Consider the following 18321-nt stretch of genomic DNA (forward strand, 5'->3'; position numbering starts at 1 on the left):
ACGTAGTCAAAAAGGGATTGCTGAGTGGAAGCGGCCTTTCCTTCCATAGGTGAGTGGAGGCGTCTAGAGGTCCTCCACAGGGTTCGCGGATACACCCTTTTTCAAAGGCGTCCGCAGGTAAGTGAAAGTATCTTGACTGTCTTTTCACCAGTTAAAATTTTTATTGAAAAACGTAGTTGTTGTCCCAAGATGGGAGCCACGCAAACAATAGAGATGTTAGACAATGATGTGCTGCTAATGGAAGCGCCGCTTGGATCACATCAGTCTGATGTGTTCTCGAGTGAAAAAGGTAAAACATAACGAATGTTTAAAATTGTGGCAGCATGAAGGGGAAGCGTGGCTTCAAATTGTGCAAATGACGCAAACTAGTGTAGCGAAAGCATTGCCATAAAGTACACCAGCGGCGCTAAATTGCAATGCGTGCGAGCCGCAAAATGGCGCGCACGTGCAGCAAGGTAGCGTTGCGGAAGTTATTGCCAGCAGTTCACGTGCACCACCACCACCTTATGTGGATGGGGGTGCAGGTACAGTTATTGAAAAAACCCATAAAAATGTAACAAGCATTTTGTACCCTCTCTTAAGTAACCATAAGGAAAATGTTTTATGATGTGGATAATCAACCTATTGTCATGTCTGCCATTTCCCGTGCTGTACACGTTAGATGCTGCACCACGACAAACACAAGTGGTGCCACCATCTCCATCAGTAACAGCACGGGAAGTGCTAACATCCTCTGCACCCATAGAGGAAGTTGTTAATACTATACGTTGCAGCAACAGACTAAACCCCCCAGCCAGGTAATAAGGTCAAAGGTAGCAGTGCGGCCGGTCTGCATCCCATCCAGACAATAACTGTTCCGAATGGGAATGCAGATGCGAACGGAGTAGTGCCCACAAGGGATGTGGTAATGCATTGTCCTTGGACAAGAGCAGAGCTAAATTCCATCATGAATGATTTCGCTGATCCCAAAAAGGAACTAGCCAAATGTCAAAGATTTTTGAGAGATTTGGGTAGTTCTCACGAGCCAACCAATAAAGATTGGCGAGTGGTGTTAAGGGCCTGTCTACCACGAAATATCGACGTGACAAAATTTATCACAGATTGTGTATTGGATGGTGACGTTCCCTTAACAGACCAAGTAAACCAAGGTAACATTTCCCGTATTATAACTCAATTGGGTGTATATTTTCCAGTAGTAGTTAACTGGAACAAAATTTTCAACATAAAACAAAAAGAGAGTGAATCTGCAGAAGATTATTGTGACCGGGCTCTGCAGGCTATCACCCAGTACACTGTGTTAGAAGATATTAAAGATAGCACTCACCACAGGGGAATGATTGTCACTATACTCATGGATGGCCTTAAAGAGAACCTAAAAACCCGGGTTCAGACCTCACAGCCTGGCTGGAGGGGAGTCACAATAGATACCCTCATAGAACATGACAAAAACATCTCAAAGAAGAGAGAGACCCAGAGTGAGAAACTAATGGCTGTCAGTATTCAAGCTCTAGAAGGAATGACGGCAACATCACAGCCAGCAGACACACCTGCACCCACACCTGAACAGTTACATGTCCTCACCAATCCCACACCACTGCAAACACAGCCCTACCCCACTTATCACACACAGCCACAAATCCCATACTACCCACAAACTTCATACCCCCCACAATATTCTTTTCCTCAATATCCTTACCCATACCCACCACCTTTCTCTCCTGCTCTACCCACACAACAATCCTTTCCACGAAAGTGTTTTAATTGCAACCAGCCAGGACATCTAAGTAAGAGCTGTACGGTAAAGAGGGTAGGATCCCCTAACCAGGCAGTACCTGGATATCCCCATAAAGGATATACGCAGAGACCAGCAAATATCCAACAGGCACCAGCTCCAATTGTGGCTGTTAATGCTTTGAGAGTGGGAGCCAGCGCTAGGGGTCAGGTCATACCTGTGGTCTACAGATAGTCAGGTTAACGGGGGGTACTAGGGAAGAGCCAGTCATGATGGTTGATGCAGCTGGTACTAAGTATCCTTTTCTTGTAGACACAGGGGCGACCAGGTCAGTGATAAAATCTCCAGTTAATTTACATAAACGAGACAGTACCAGCCATGGGTGTAACGGGTAAAGTGCAACATTATCCTTTAACAAAATCCACAGAGGTTACTATTGGGCCGTTGCATACCAGGCATTCTTTCCTCCTGGCAGCAGCTCCTACTAACCTGCTGGGAAGGGATTTGTTATGTAAAATGGGATGTGTCATATATTGTACCCCTGATGGTGTATTTTTAGATATCCCAGAGAGAGTTGCGCACGAGGTGAGGGATATGCTGGACACTCCCCAAAGGATAATGTATCACTCTACCAGTTTAAATGAAAATCCATCTCAGGTAGATCAAATGCTATCCCAAATTCCAGATTCACTTTGGACCAAGGATGGACAGGACACTGGATTAATGGCAAACGTAAGCCCCGTAATGGTAAATTTAAAAGGCGGTAGGCAAGCTCCAAAAATTCCCCAGTACCCACTAAAACAGGAGATAGAATTAGGGGTTTATCCAATGATTGAGTGATTATTACAACAGGGAATTTTAGTTCGTACAGCTAGTGTAGCCAACAGTCCCATCTTTCCGGTGAAGAAGAGTGATGGGAGGGGTTATAGGCTGGTACAAGACCTTAGAGGTGTTAATAAGGTAGTAGAGAGCCAATTTCCCGTAGTGCCAAATCCAGCTGTCATTCTTATGCAGATGCCACCCAATGGAACCCATTTCACTGTCATTGACCTCTGTTCTGCTTTCTTCTTGGTGCCTCTTAATCCTGACTGTCAGTACCTATTCGCTTTCACATACAGGGGTGTACAATACACATGGACATGATTGCCCCAAGGTTTCATAGACAGCCCCAGTTTTGTTGCTTCACCTCTCGCACACAGGACACAAGATTGCTAAGGACAAACTACAGCCGTGCCAATCCAGAGTAAAATATTTGGGACACTGCCTAACTCAGGGGTTATGACATCTCACAAATGACAGAATCCAGGCCATATAGAACATGACACTGCCGCAGAACCAACAGCAAATTTGTACCTTCTTGGGAATGTGTGGATACTGTAGAATGTGGATCCCAGGTTTTTCTATTTTGGCCTTGCCATTACAGGACTTAGTCTCTTCCTCAAAGCCTGATCATGTCATACACACAGGGATCAGAGCAGGCTTTCCTTAATCTTAAGGATAGTCTGACAAAAGCACCTGCATTGGGAATACCTGATTATGAAAAACCTTTTGATTTATATTGTGAGTGTGATAGCATGTTGTTCGCTATCAAAGGGTGGACTGTTGAAGCTGGATAATTGGCTGAGACAAGATCAGCTTAAAATTAGATCGAAACGATGCCATCTTGCGAATGGCCGCAAGACACCATCTTGAAAATGAGATCTGCAAGACGCAATTTTGCAAATGGCTGCCCAGCGCCATTTTAGCTAAACTCACACTTAAGTACATATGGCGATACTATTATTAGCATCAGGTGATCGCATACTTTACCAAATACCCCATACACACATTAATACGCACAGTTGCGCTGTTAACATGTCGCACATTAGTGAATGCATAATACCCTGCATGCGAATGCTGTTTATTAGCTTTGTGCGTACGCATCTGCCCCAAGTTAACCAGCGTCTTTTCCCAAACCCCTAATACTTACACAATGCACACTCACATAAAAGGTTCCATAGCTTTAAAATGTAAGATTCAAGTTTTATTCATTTATTACAAATGCTGTGAAATAAAGGCTATTTGGTATCTAAGGTACATGATACATGATAAGCCGTGTTTGGTGTTATACTGATCTGCACTTTCTCAACAGCTTTCTGGTATCATCGGTGTGAAGATCACAACATGCATTTTCAACTTATGGACCATAGAAAGTTAAAGCACCAAAATGTACTTTGTAAAACCAACAGCCTAGATTTGCATGAGGCGGGAAAACGGAGATAACCAGCTGTCGGAGGCTGGTCTGTGTCCATTTGAATCAACCTGTTAAATGTCCTGTAACAGAAGCACCGTGATGGGGAACCAATGGGATCACAACGAACCTCTCTATTGTATAGTCTATTTCTGTAAGGGTATAAATATGTGTGTTCTGACCCCAGTCTTCATGCTGATGCTGTTAATGGAGGTTTCTTGCTGATGCCGGAATCTGGTCCCAGAGCGCGTGCGTATGTATAACTGTATCTTGGGTCTGTATAATTTCTTTGCGCTAAATTGTACTTAGATCACAGCGTGTAACTATCTGTACTTTGCTTGAATAATACTTTGTGCTTTTTAAACACATGTTCAAGGTCTGAAGTCTTTATTTTACTGTATGACTGCGTACACAAATAGCATCAATTTTAAAAGGTATAGGCAGGTTTTAGAAGTAGTAGGCAGGAGCGTATAGAGGTTTAAATTCAGTATCCTTAACTGAACGTTCACTTGTTCAGTCCAGGCACATCCCTCATCCCCGCACATGCTGAACCTGATGAGATTGTCAGGTTGACCATGATGTATGGGCGATGTCGGAAGCGACCAGCGTTTCCGACCAAAACATGCCCGATGCATTAACAATTTGCAAGCGATTGCACGATAATGACGTTGTTATCGTGCAATCGCTTAGTTAAATCGCTAAGTGGATGCCCCCCTTAAGAGTGTTGTGACCAGGATATTTTTTTGAGGAACTTCTTTTTTATCGATCGTGGGGTATAATATCCCACAGCGCTAATAACTTACGTTGGTGCACACCTCAGTACACCTATTGCGGATGCAGGGGTGTATCTAGGGGTCCAAGCCCTAGATACACCCCTGCATCTGCAAACCAAGAGACTCCTGGCAAACCAAGAGACTGGCGCCCCCCTCCAATGACTGCTTTTGCTGGAAAAAAAACTAATACACACTGGGGGTAGTTTAATTCACACACCTGTAGAAATAGGGAGAATATTTTTTTAATTTCTCCTCTTAATATATATCTTTTCTAGAACTTTCTCTATTGCAACCCACTATTTATTAATTTATTTATGCAAAAAAAACACAGGAAAAGATTGAAAACATTGCATCAAAAACAAACAAAATGCATTATGGGTAAAGTAATTTACATATATTCAAATAGGGCTGTCTATACTGCATTATGCTTTTTAACAAGTCCACCTTATAATTCACTAGGATGACAGCCCACAATGGTTCTTTCCTAAAACCCACATAAGAATAAAGACTATCCATAAGGATCATGTCCTATTCGAACATTGAAACATCCATAACCTACAAGGATCATGGCAAATCCCTCAAACTGAGAAAAAATAAATTTACTATACTTATACTGGGGATAGTTATATTTACACACCTGTAGAAATAGGGAGACAATATATATATATTTTTTTAATATATATATTTTTATATTTTTTTCAGTTATAACACTTACTACATGCAATGCACTGTTTATTAATTTCTATATGTCAACAACACAGGAAAAGAGGGCATCAGTAACAAACAAGATGCATTGTGGGCAAGATAATTTGCGAATAGAGCCTTGTGATTGATGTGGCACTCTTTTCCTGCATGATTGACATATGGGAATCAGTGAGTGGTGATTGGTATATGGTGGATATTGTGGGGGAATAGATATATTAGGGAAAAAAAATTAGTCTCTCTAATTTTAAATGTTGCTGATATAATGGGACATATAAGATGCCCGATACACATTAGCAGTCAATAGAGGACCCTGGTAAGAGCAGAGCCTTGAGATTGATGTGGCACAAAGCAGAGCAGACAAAAGGAGACCAGGGATCATTTGCTAATGATGGCTGACTGCAGGACACTGGTAAGAGGGAGACAGGAGACCAGAGATCATTTACCAATGACAGCAGTCGGCAACAGTGCCCCCGGCGAGGGCCATCTAGGCCAATAGGAAGATATGCCCCTGTGCGGATGTACCCCAAAACATCTCTGGCTGAAGTCTGCCTCTATACAGGAGCTCGGGGGAGGGGGTTTGGACTTCACACCCTAATATTAAACATAATAAGAATGCAGATGCACACTAAAAATATTAAGAACAATGATAATCAAAATAATCCTGATAAACTCTACAATTAACATAGATTATAAGGAAGGTTCTTAGTACATGTTTGGCCAAAAATGTCTCCCCATCCACTACGTCAAGGTGAACCCCATAAGATGCTCCTAATACTAGCACATTATGTAAATTTATCCAGAACTTACCTATAATAGTGCCCATTCTAATATGTAGGAACATGTTCTGATTAAAAACACCTAATTGCAGATGCTTGGGGTGCTACTACTAAGTAAGAGGTGTCGAAGTTGGATAATTGGCTGAGACAAGATCAGTTTAAAATTGGATTGCAGCGACACCATCTTGCGACTGGCCGCAAGACGCCATCTTGGAAATGAGATCGCAAGACGCCATTTTGCAAATGGCCGCCTAAGCGCCATTTTAGATAAACTCACACTTTAGTACATGTGGCGATATTACTATTAGCATCATGCGATTGCATCTTTCACCATTTCTCATACACACATTAATACGCACAATTGCGCTGTTAACTAGTCGCATATTAGCGAATGCATAAGACCCTGTATGAAAAAACTGAATATTAGCTCCATGCACACGCATCTGCCCCAAGTTAACTAGCGTCTTTACATTGAACCCCACATACTCACACATTACATATTCACATACAAGGTTCCATAAGCTATAAGGTATAAGATTTGAGTATGCACATTTTATTATCATTGCTAGGAAATAAAGGTTATTTTGTAACTAAGGTTTTATACGTGATAAGTAAGCCATGTTTGGTATTGTACTGATGCGAACTCTCTCAACAGTATTCCGGTAATATCAATGGAGAGATCGCAACATGCATTCTCAACTTATGGACCGCAGAGACTTCAAGCAACAAAATTTACATTATATGAACAACTGTTAGGATTTGCATGAGGCGGGAAACCAGAGACCACCAGTTGTTAGAGGCTGTGCTGTGTCTATTTGAACCAACCTGTTAAATGCCTTGTAACATATGCCCTCTCCTTTAGGACCAATGGTATTAGCAACAAACTTCTCTATTGTGTTGTTTATTTCTGGGAGGTATAAATATGTGTGCTCTGACCCTGGGTTCCTAGTCTTCGTGCTGAATGCTGATTGACGAGGGCTTTCTTGCTGATGCCTACATCTGGACCAGAGAGCGCTGCATAATTGTACTTGGGTCTGTATAATCTCTTTGCACTAAGATTATATGAGGATCACAGCGTATAACTGCTGTACTTTTACTTGAATAATACTTTGTGCTTTGAAACCACAGGTTCTAGGTCTGGAGTCTTTATTTACTGTTTGACTGTGTACGCAAATTAGTGTCATCCTTAGAGGTTTATAGGCAGGATATTAGAAGGTATAGGCAGGGGTATATAGAGGTTCAAAGGCAGTATCGTTAAAGGAGTCTCAACCTTCAAGTGTACAATATATACATAAATATTATTATTTTTCCCCTGCATTCTATACAGGAGCTTGCCTGCTAATTCAAGGGGAGAAGTGCACAGCCGGCTGCAGACACGCAGCCATCCTCCATGTAGACTTTTACTAGTGAAGCCATATCGCGGTTCTGGTATATGGATACATTCCCTCAAACCAAGGAGGGTTGGACTGGAGTATTGTACAATACCTTACCTTACTCCAACAGGAGAAGTGCTGGTAATCCAGCCAATACTGGTATTTTTAACCAGGTAACACACTCTTTTTGTGTCTTAAAATAGATCACAGATGTGTGATTATATCCATTAATAGCTGAAGCACATTACACTAGCAATTTGTTTGTACTTCAGTATTTTACTCCTGGATCTATTGATTTGTGGAATTTATGTTATATACATTAATCTGCTCACTTTTCATTGCTCTATTTGATTTGATGTTATTCATACACCATAATTAAATGCATAATATATTTCTTTAATATTAAATATATATATTTATTTCCAAAAGCAGTTTCTTACCTTATTGAAGAGTTACATATATATATATTAGCATTGATTCTCTATTGTTTTTTTCTTATAGCATCAACTAGGGCCAGCACCTCTACAAAACCTGCATCCCAACACAGAGCCAATGCCCCTTTACACCCTGCACCTTGGGTGGTTGCACATACTGCCCCGCCCTAGTTATGGCCTTGTACCAGTCATATTGCAAGAAACACCTTCTGCCAGTCATATTGAATAGGTGGGGAGATGTATGAGGGGGCGTTATGGGGTTTAGTGGTATCAGTGCACGTTATGTATTAATGTGGGGTTGGGTGTTAAATGCTATGCGCCCCCGTCATTATCAGCGCTGCTATCTACAAGATACAAGCGCACCAATTTACCAGCCAATGTATGAACGGTCAGTGTCACCAGACAAGAGACCCAAAACAGAAACAACTGTTTAAAGGTCGTCTAACCAAACTGAAACCTAGTGAAAGGAGTGTCATCATGATGCAGCAGGATAAAAAAACTTAAATAAAAGACAGCAGTATCTAATAAGCAGAGGACAGCAACACTGGGCTGATCCAAGTGTCATTGCAAAACTGTATGGAAACCAATTGAACCCTACTCAACTGGTTGGCTTTTTAAACCAGATGTAATTGTGCCCACCGTAACATTACAGAAGGGCAAGGCAGAAACCATAACCTTAGATGGTGCGACTAACTCTAGCAACAGCACCATGGTATGCAAGTACAAGAGCTGATTGAAATGGTAACACCTCAGATTGCAATACCCCCACTCCTCATACTGCAGCAAGCAAACAGGGCAACATTACAATGTCTCTGGGGTGACTCTTGTCTTCATGTATCTGGCGGCTCATAGTTTAACATTTGAGAACCTTCATTTTCAAAAAGCTTTTGGTAAAATCTGGCTGTCTGTACAATCGCGCAAAACAAGAAATGCCCACAAGATTTCTAGAAACCATGAACCTGGAGCAGCCGCTAACATAGGGACCACAAATAAAAGAAAGTATCGGATGATGCCGTCACTTCCATGCCAAAGTGTCTTCCAAAATGTCCCCATTAATGCCAAGTCAACTGGTATGTCTGTAATGTGCTGGGGCAAGAACATGGCAAGTTAAGCCTTGCATGCTGCCCTGATAAGATGCCAAATATAAGAAATGCAAAGCTCAACAACAGTCAAAGCATTTGGTGCCAATTACTGAACTCCTACCCAATTAAAGAAGGAAAGTGCATCTGTAAACAAGTTCTCCAATGTGGCACAAATCTGGCCTTGAAGACTGTATTAGAGGTCACACAACAAAGGACCAAGCAACCCAGTAAGTGCACCACCAGCAACGAGAAAGCCTGCTGCTAATTGATAGTCTGGACCTCTCCCAAGTTTTCACACCAAAATATAATGTCTTCTTTTGAAAATGCTGATTCCACAGCACAAACACTACAATGTTGGAGAACAATTCAAACAAAAGCATGGGCCATGGGGTGGCACACCAGTCTCTATGTAAATAGGCCCCAAACCCCATCTAATCTGCAGCATCGGAAGAAGAAACAAGGTAAATAAATAAGCACAGCACACCACGTAAAAGCAATGAAGCAGCACTTCGCTGATCACAGATTAACAAACAGCAAAGAGGTCTAAAACCCCCACATATCTAACTAATAAAATAACACAAACCATAACCACCCCCACAACAAATTTCCATTGGCTCAAACTAACTGTCCAATACATTCATCACCTAAACACTCCCCATAATGCCATCAGGCCAACCTATCTTAACCTCAGGATATAACCGGTTCGGGCTTGATGGGCAGCCTTCTGTCACCGAAAGGAAGATAGGAGTTCAAGAGTTTTTCAATATCATCCACACACTCTGAGATTCACAAAATCAATAGATTTAAAATGCATAATAAAAGATAAAGGAATAAAGGGTTCTTTGTCTTCAGTTTCAACCCATAATTTATTAGAAGAAAAAGAAAAGAAAATACAACTTCACTAGTATTAAAGCAATTTGAATACAGGATAAATTCCAGATTCCCATGATTTGTTAAATATTATTATTGGATTCTTGATGACTCCAAAGATCAATAATTTACATCTGTTTTTTCAACAAAAAAATCTGTTCCCAGAAGGAGTGGAAGAGTATAGAGCAGTAACAGCAGCATAAACAACAAGACCGTAAATTGATTTTGTAATCATACACCTATGCTCTGGAAGTTCATCTACAGATATCTTACAGTGTGCTGTCCTGGAAAGGAAAATTCTCTCTATTTCCAGAATGGCCAAGGCAATATTGACACAAGCAGTGGCAGCTCCTACCTGCATCTCCCGAGGGGTATGTTCGTAGCTCGAGTCTGCTCTCTGCCGGTCTCTTTACAGCCGGCTTGTGCACATGCGTTGGATTATGATCCTGCACATGCACATAAATTAACCAGCAGCCCAGGCTTTTTGTGGCTGCATTGGCTGCAGCCCCTAGAAGCCAGATAGGTCTGCCATTATTGCAACAGAGTGGCTACTCACTGGAAGCCCTCTCTCTGCTAATGTCAGTTCAGACTGGTAGTCCCAGGGGGAGAAAATACCTCCCCCTTGGACTGCCTGTCTGGCTGTGATTAGCAGGGAGCGCTATCAATGGGAAGCAACTGCTAGGCAGTCCCTGAGGGTTGAGGAACTTGCTAGGGGACTGGCGCCCTGCAGACCCAAGGTAAATCCACCACTGGGTACAAGTGAAACATAAGCAATAGAAAAATAGGAATAACTCAGAGGAACAAAATGTGTTCTTTTTTAAAACAATCTACAGTTATAAAAACTTCACAGTGGTCGAGGTAACTAATGGCAAGTTATAATGCTGATAACACTGTACAACAAATTAATACTTTTAATTTGTTTCCTTTCTAAAAATAGTCATGCATTACTAATTTGAGGTCAAGAAAAACTAAAATGATTTCAGAATGTTTTTACTAGCTCTATTTTTTTAGCTACACTACTTGTACTATATTGTATGTACATTAGTAATATAGTCATAGTGAAAAGCTATTTTAAAATAATCTGATATTTTCTTGATAGAAAATAAATAACAGTTGTTTTAATTCAATCAATCACAAATAAAAACACAAAACGAAACAAACATACAGCATACGAAACAACCATACAGCATACGAAACAAACATACAGCATACGAAAGTACTATCTAATATAGTGACCTATTCATGGGGGTGCTTTCTCTTTGCTTGTGATTTGTACTCCTCTTCTGGGGCATTTCTTGTCACTGTCCAACAGTAGTGATTCACCCACCCTGATATCTTTGTTCCATTGCTGAAATGTCTTGGTGGAATCGCTCACTATGCTTGTCACACTCAGTGCACCACAGTTATCTTGTGTGGGTAATCCCGTGAATCGCATATATTTGAATAGGGGAGGGGACAAATAACTGGTTCATTTAATTGGGTCATTAGGCCCCGCCCCCTCTGCACGGAACGCAGATTGCTGGTAAGATTCTCTCCATTCTGCCCACTTCACTAGGAATACCCCTACATCGTCATAAATGGGCTATATCTCGGGACTCAGAGCTAACTGAGAGTTTTAAATGTCATGTTCATTCTTTGCATGTTGAAATCAATTAGAAGTAACTATTTTCACATCGGAAACATTTTCATTCTTGTGCAGTGTAATAAGAACCTTCAGAGCTAAATGGTTAGAAACAAGCACTTTTACTTTTACCTACTGAAATGGAATCAATTTGAATGTATATCAGTGAGAGGAGATTGTCAGCTATTTAATTTACCATAACCTTTGTCTTTGAGATTAACCACATATTATGACTAAAGGGGGTCATCCACTACACGATTTTAGCAGGCGATTGTACGATAACGACGTTATCGTTCAATCGTTTAAAAATCATTTATAAATCGTGCAGTGTTTGGTTGTTAACGATCAACGATGCGCGCTCCCGCTGGTCGTTTGATCGTCTCGTCAGTCGACTGAACATGCAGGTCTATTTCACTTGATCTATTAAAGATAGTTGGCAAATCGTTGGCAAATCGTTCAAACTGAAAGATAAAATTTCAAGGGAAAAAATCAAGGGAAAATCGTTTAGAGATTGGACAGGGAGTAGATCGTCTAGTGGATGTGCCCCTTTACTGTATGGAAAATTGCCAACATGATGTCTGAATCTAAAAGGTTGTAATACATAAGGACAGGGAAAATAAAGACAAATGGAATAATGTGGGTGCATCATGATTCTGTAGAGATACAAGAATAATGTACCATGACCTTGCTTTTATGTTACAGTATTATATTCCCACTTTACCCATAGGAGCTCTCCCCTGTTTAACAAAGCTGTGGATATCCCTGCTGTTCGGAAGGTAAATATAGAGTTACTGTACTATGTACCTGATTAGTGTCCACTGATTTAAGGAAATCGTTTACTCATTGAGACTTCTATTTTCATTGCTTTTTGCCTAAAGAAAAAAAAATTCTAGTTGTAATGCAGCAAAGAATATACCATTTACTGAAGTCTCAGGTATTTATTATAAATTAGAGGTCACACAAAGTGATGTTACGATAATAAATCTAGCTCATAAGCATATTCTTCTTGTAACCCAGCAGGAGCCCTCTTGGGATCATTTGTCTCTAGTTCATTATCTTGTCTGCATTATTCAGCAGCCCGGTTCATGCTCAATGGGCTTCAAATAGCTGGCAACAGCTGCTGTAAATTCCCATTTTTAGAGAAGGAGCATTTTATTTTTGTTCATGAAAAAAAAGTTTAAAAATGGTCTGATGATTGTTAGATGCTTAACATCCTGTCTTTGGCAAAGCAAACTCTGGAGTTTCATAACATGAATCATTCATGAAACTATTTTATTCAAATGTTTTAACTTTTTGAGCTGAAATGTTACTTTCAAACTCAGCTTCTATGTCAATCTGCAGAGTGTACTGTATCTTGTGTGATTTCCCTCTGCACAAGCACCTGACTGGAACGTACGCACCTATGGGATGTGCACAGTTGTACACAAATCGATTGAATCTCCACTTACGACTGAAGAGCCATAACTGGGCTGTAGTGGGGCATACTCACACAAAGTTCGAGAAAGTGTTTCATTGAAATTGTAGGCTATGCAGAGTTCTCTGTATAAATAGGTCTGTTTTCAGACAGATCTTTTGCACCAAGGATAGGGCTGGTACAAATACGCATTAAGATTGATGATGGTGATGATACCAAACGTATAGATAGCGGCAGTCTGGAGATACATGCAACTCATCATGAGTGCGTATATGCATTTAGTTCATTATTATGCTATTCAAGATCAATTATTACGTTCAACCAGTGCCAGATTAAGGTCCACATAGGCCTGGATGTGCTGCCGCAGGGGTGTGACTAGTTATGTGGTGGGGTATGACCAGTGCTGTGGGGGTGTGGTCTATACAGGGGGTGTAGCCTGCATCATGGGCTGTGGCTTGCTCCTTCCTTCAATCACCTCAATTGCACTCCCCACTCCACTTATATCAACAGCGTAATGTGAAAGTCTACAGCCATGGCCAAAAGTTTTGAGAATGACAGTATTGGTTTTCACAAAGTTTACTGCTTCAGTGTTTTTAGACCTTTTTGTCAGATGTTACTATGGTATACTGAAAGTAAAATTACAAGCATTTCATAAGTGTCAAAGGCTTTAATTGACAATTACATTAAGTTTATGCAAAGAGTCAATATTTGCAGTGTTGACCCTTCTTTTTCAAGACCACTGCAAATCGCAATTGATATGCTGTCAATCAACTTCTCGGCCACATACTGACTGCTGGCCGCCCATTCTTGCCTAATCAATGCTTAGAGTTTGTCAGAATTTGTGGGTGTTTGTTTGTCCACCCATCTCTTGAGGATTGACCACAAGTTCTCAATGGAATTAAGGTCTGGGGAGTTTCCTGGCCATGGACTCAAAATGTCAATGTTTTGTTCCTCGAGCCACTTAGTTATCACTTTTGCCTTATGGTAAGGTGCTCCTTCATGATGGAAAAAGCAATGTTTGTCACCAAACTGTTCTTGGATGGTTGGGAGAAGTTGCTCTTGGAGGATGTTTTGGTACCATTCTTTATTCATGGCTGTGTTCTTAGGCAAAATTGTGAGTGAGCCCACTCCCTTGTTTGAGAAGCAACCTCACACAAAAATGGTCTCAGGATGCTTTACTGTTGGCAAGACACAGGACGAAGACTTTTGGAGGATGGTCTGGTGTTAAGAAGGGCAGCAAAGAAGCAACTTCTATTCAGGAAAAACATCAGGGACAGACTGATATTCTGCAAAAGGTACAGGGATTGGACTACTGAGGACTGGGGTAAAATTATTTTCTCAAATGAATGCCCTTTCAGATTGTTTGGGGCATCTGGAAAAACGCTTGTCTGGAGAAGGAAAGGTGAGCGCAACCATCAGTCCTTGTCATGCCAACAGTAAAGCATCCTGAGACCATTCATGTGTGGGGCTGCTTCTCAGCCAAGGGAGTGGGCTCACTCACAATTTTGCCTAAGAACACAGCCATGAATAAAGAACATCCCCCAAGAGCAACTTCTCCCAACCATCCAAGAACAGTTTGGTGATGAACAATGCCTTTTCCAGCATGATGGAACATCTTGCCATAAGGGAAAAGTGATAACCAAGTGGCTCAGGGAACAAAACATCTAAATTTTGGGTCCATGGCCAGGAAACTCCCCAGACCTTAATCCCATTGAGAACTTGTGGTCAATCCTCAAGAGATGGGTGGACAAACAAAAATCCACACATTCTGACAAACTCCTAGCATTGATTAGGCAAGAATGGGCGGCCATCAGTCAGTATGTGGCCCAGAAGTTGATTGACAGCATGTCATTGTGAATTGCAGAGGTCTTGAAAAAGAAGGGTCAACACTACAAATATTAACTCTTTGCATAAACTTAATGTAATTGTCAATAAAAGCCTATGACACTTATGAAATGCTTGTAATTTTACTTATACCATAGTAACATCTGACAAAAAAGGTCTAAAAACACTGAACCAGCAAACTTGGTGAAAACCAATACTTGTGTAATTCTCAAAACCTTTGGCCATGGCTGTACAAACAAAAGGAGATACCCCTTGTTGACATGACAAAGAAAAATGGCACTTAGTGATCACATGAATTTGAAACCTCCCTACTAAAGAGCATCTGGGTCATGAATGTGACATCTTTCTATATAAAAAGGACCTAATCTTATTAATAGCTATACCAAGAAGATATTAGATCTATATCCCATAGTGAGAACTAAAAAAAAAGAGTCACTAAGTGAAGCTTAAACATGTATACATATATATGCATACAGACATACATTATTTATGTAAAAGCAGAGAGAGGCAACACTCCAGGGACTGGCACAATGTAGAAAAAATATGTGGTGACAAGTCTTTATTCTACATTCTACATTGTTCCAGTCCCTGGAGTCCCTCCTCTCTTTATACATTTATAGTTTGGTTTCGGAAGGCACCGAGGCATCATATACTGAATTGACCAAATTACATAAGTTGTCAGTGAGAGCAGTATGAGGTGACAGGAAAAAGGTTTTCCTGTCAATGCTGTCTGCCTCCTGATGGCCTATTTTCAGTGAGGGCCTGGAGCTGCAGCTCCTCCCGCCTCATTGTTAATCCGGCCCTAGTGCTACTGTGCTGCACATGCACAGTGGAACTGTGACTGTGCAGACCAATCATCTCTCCGCAGCTTCCTATTGGTCTGTGAGGTCACATGTCTGTCTGGCAAACATCTTACACTAATTGACATAAAAGTCTCACATATCACCACAAAAGGGCTGTTTATGATAAATAGGCCCCAAATTGTCAAAGTGAAAATGAAGTCTGGTAGTTTACTGGTCATTTGGTCATTTTTTCTGTAATACATAGCAGGAAGTATCACAAAGATCAGTCTGTGATATTTCTGACTAGAACCAACTGTCTAAAATTGATAGAAAATGCTCTTTTAAATGCTTCTCTATTCTGATATATACTGACAGCAATACACTCTAATCCCACCTCCAAAATGTCTTCTTACTTATAAATTATTCATTTTAATGGCTTAATATGAGCACAGGTACATTATTGATAAGGGAAATAAGGACTCTTTCTCTATATCTTATACAGTTTACAGTTTGCAGGATGAAACTTTTATATACATCAACTGCCATAATGTTTGTGATCTTTAGGACTAAGCCCAACTGCACAATGGAGCTGCTTGTGACATCACAATTACTGCTAACATCACACATCTACTTGTACAGCTGATGAAACTCCAAACTGCGCAGTCACTTCTTGTGATATTGCAAGATAGTTTTATTCTCTAAGAGCCCTGTTGTTGTCTTCTGATATAACATGGGAACTATTAAGAGAAAAAAACTCCAGGCAAGGCAGGAAGATGGAAAAACCAAGGAAAACAGACCCAAAAAGCAGAGAGACGCAGAGGAAAGCAGACAGGCCAGACAAAACCATCCAAGAGAGATGTGACTGCATTTTTTGCAGGTGTACAGAGAGGCTGGGGCAGGTTTGCTGGATTTCTAAAAAAGAAAACAGATCAGTTCATAAAAGCATGCAGCAGATGTCCCAGATTTTGTGAGACACAGGAGAAACTTTGACATTGCTGAAGATCTAGGGAAGGGATGTAATAATTGTGCAGGCCAGATAAACCTTTCAAAAAAACAGATGACCAAAAAGAAATCATGCAAAGCAGATATACAAAGGCGATGGGACAAATTTGCTGGATTTGTAAAAAAGAAGAAGAATCAGTTCATAACAGCAATTGGAAAAGGTCAACTAAGCATCCCACCAGTTCGGCAAACTGCAGTAATGGAACTGGCTGGCTGAGGGGATCTGTTCATTTTTGTCAAAGAGACCTGTTGGTGGACCCAACCACAATAAAATTTATAGATGCTGAACTGGTCTGTGTTTTGCAGTTCATGCACTCAAATTATTCACAGAGACCTAAAATTGAAGAACATTTTGCCTACCACAGAAGTTCAGATCACAGAATTTGGTCTGGTCCAAGTGAATGCAAGTGGAGAAACCAATGCCAAAGTACTTGGTGGCACCACTGGTCTGTGGTTTGCAGTTCATGCACTCAAATTATTCACAGAGACCTAAAATTGAAGATTTTGCTAACCACAGAGGTTCAGATCACAGAAATTGGTCTGGCCCTAGTGAATGCATGTGGAGAAACCAATGCCAAAGTAAATGGTGGCACCAATTGCTATAATGCTCCAGAAATTATAACTTGTGAGCCATACAGTGATTGTGTGGATTAGTTCGTATTTGGTCTTATATTATATCTACTCACCCTACGAAAGTACCCTTGTAATGGCGAGTCAGCTTCAGTGGTTAACACAATGGGCCTGATTCAGAGCTGAACGCTCTGACCAGAGCGCTCGCTCTGAATCAGGGCCCTCCTACCTTTTTTTGGAGCATCCTCATAGCTGTGGGTTACCACCCACAGCTATAGCAAGGGTCCATGATGATGGTCGCGATGGTCTTGACCATCGTGAACATCGGGCTTGCGACGGAGACCCTGCGGTAGGATCTCGCTGCCGCAAGCCCTGGAGTGATTTGGCTCTATCACTAGTGATGTCAGTGGGGCCGGCTTGAGACGGTAGGTGTTCCCATGGGAACGCCTCCGTCTGGCAGGCACGCCCCCGGCACGCCCACCAAAGGGGGCGTGCTGTCAATCAACATCGACAGCACGCCTCCTTTGGAGCGAGACCCAGAGCGATGGTGAGCCCGTTGCTCGCCGGGTCTCGCACATGCGCACGACGGAGCTCCCTCCGTCGTGCGCATGCGCAGTGGGGAACATCGACCCGCTTGCGAGCGTCCTGCCGCTCGCGAGCGAGTCTGAATGACCCCCAATGATCCTTACACAAGAATTGTCAGATCTGCTGTCAGATCTTGGTGGGTTTTTGTCACTGTAAAACAGATTAAAGAATCCCGCACCGGAATTTAGAAACCAAATCTTTAGAAACCAACTGTAATGCTCATAAATCATAAATATGATAATTCACTGTGTTGGTGGTGCTCCCAGGGAAAAGTATACAACATACTAGTAACAAAAACCTCTAGACTAGAGCTAGATATTTCCCTTGCTGGGGCACTCTTAAGGTGCATACACACGTAACGATTTTTTTAACAATTTAACTATAACAACGTCGTTATCGTTCAATCGTTGAAAAAATCGTTCAGTTTCTGAGTTATAACGATGAACGATTATCGTTCATGCGCATTACCGTTTGTAGTTCATTCTGACTGACCAACTGAACTATTTTCATTAAGGGAAGTTACAAAA

The sequence above is a fragment of the Taudactylus pleione genome, unplaced genomic scaffold, assembly GCF_031769625.1.
Source record: "Taudactylus pleione unplaced genomic scaffold, aTauple2 ptg001573l, whole genome shotgun sequence".
In the NCBI taxonomy this organism is placed as follows: Eukaryota; Metazoa; Chordata; class Amphibia; order Anura; family Myobatrachidae; genus Taudactylus; species Taudactylus pleione.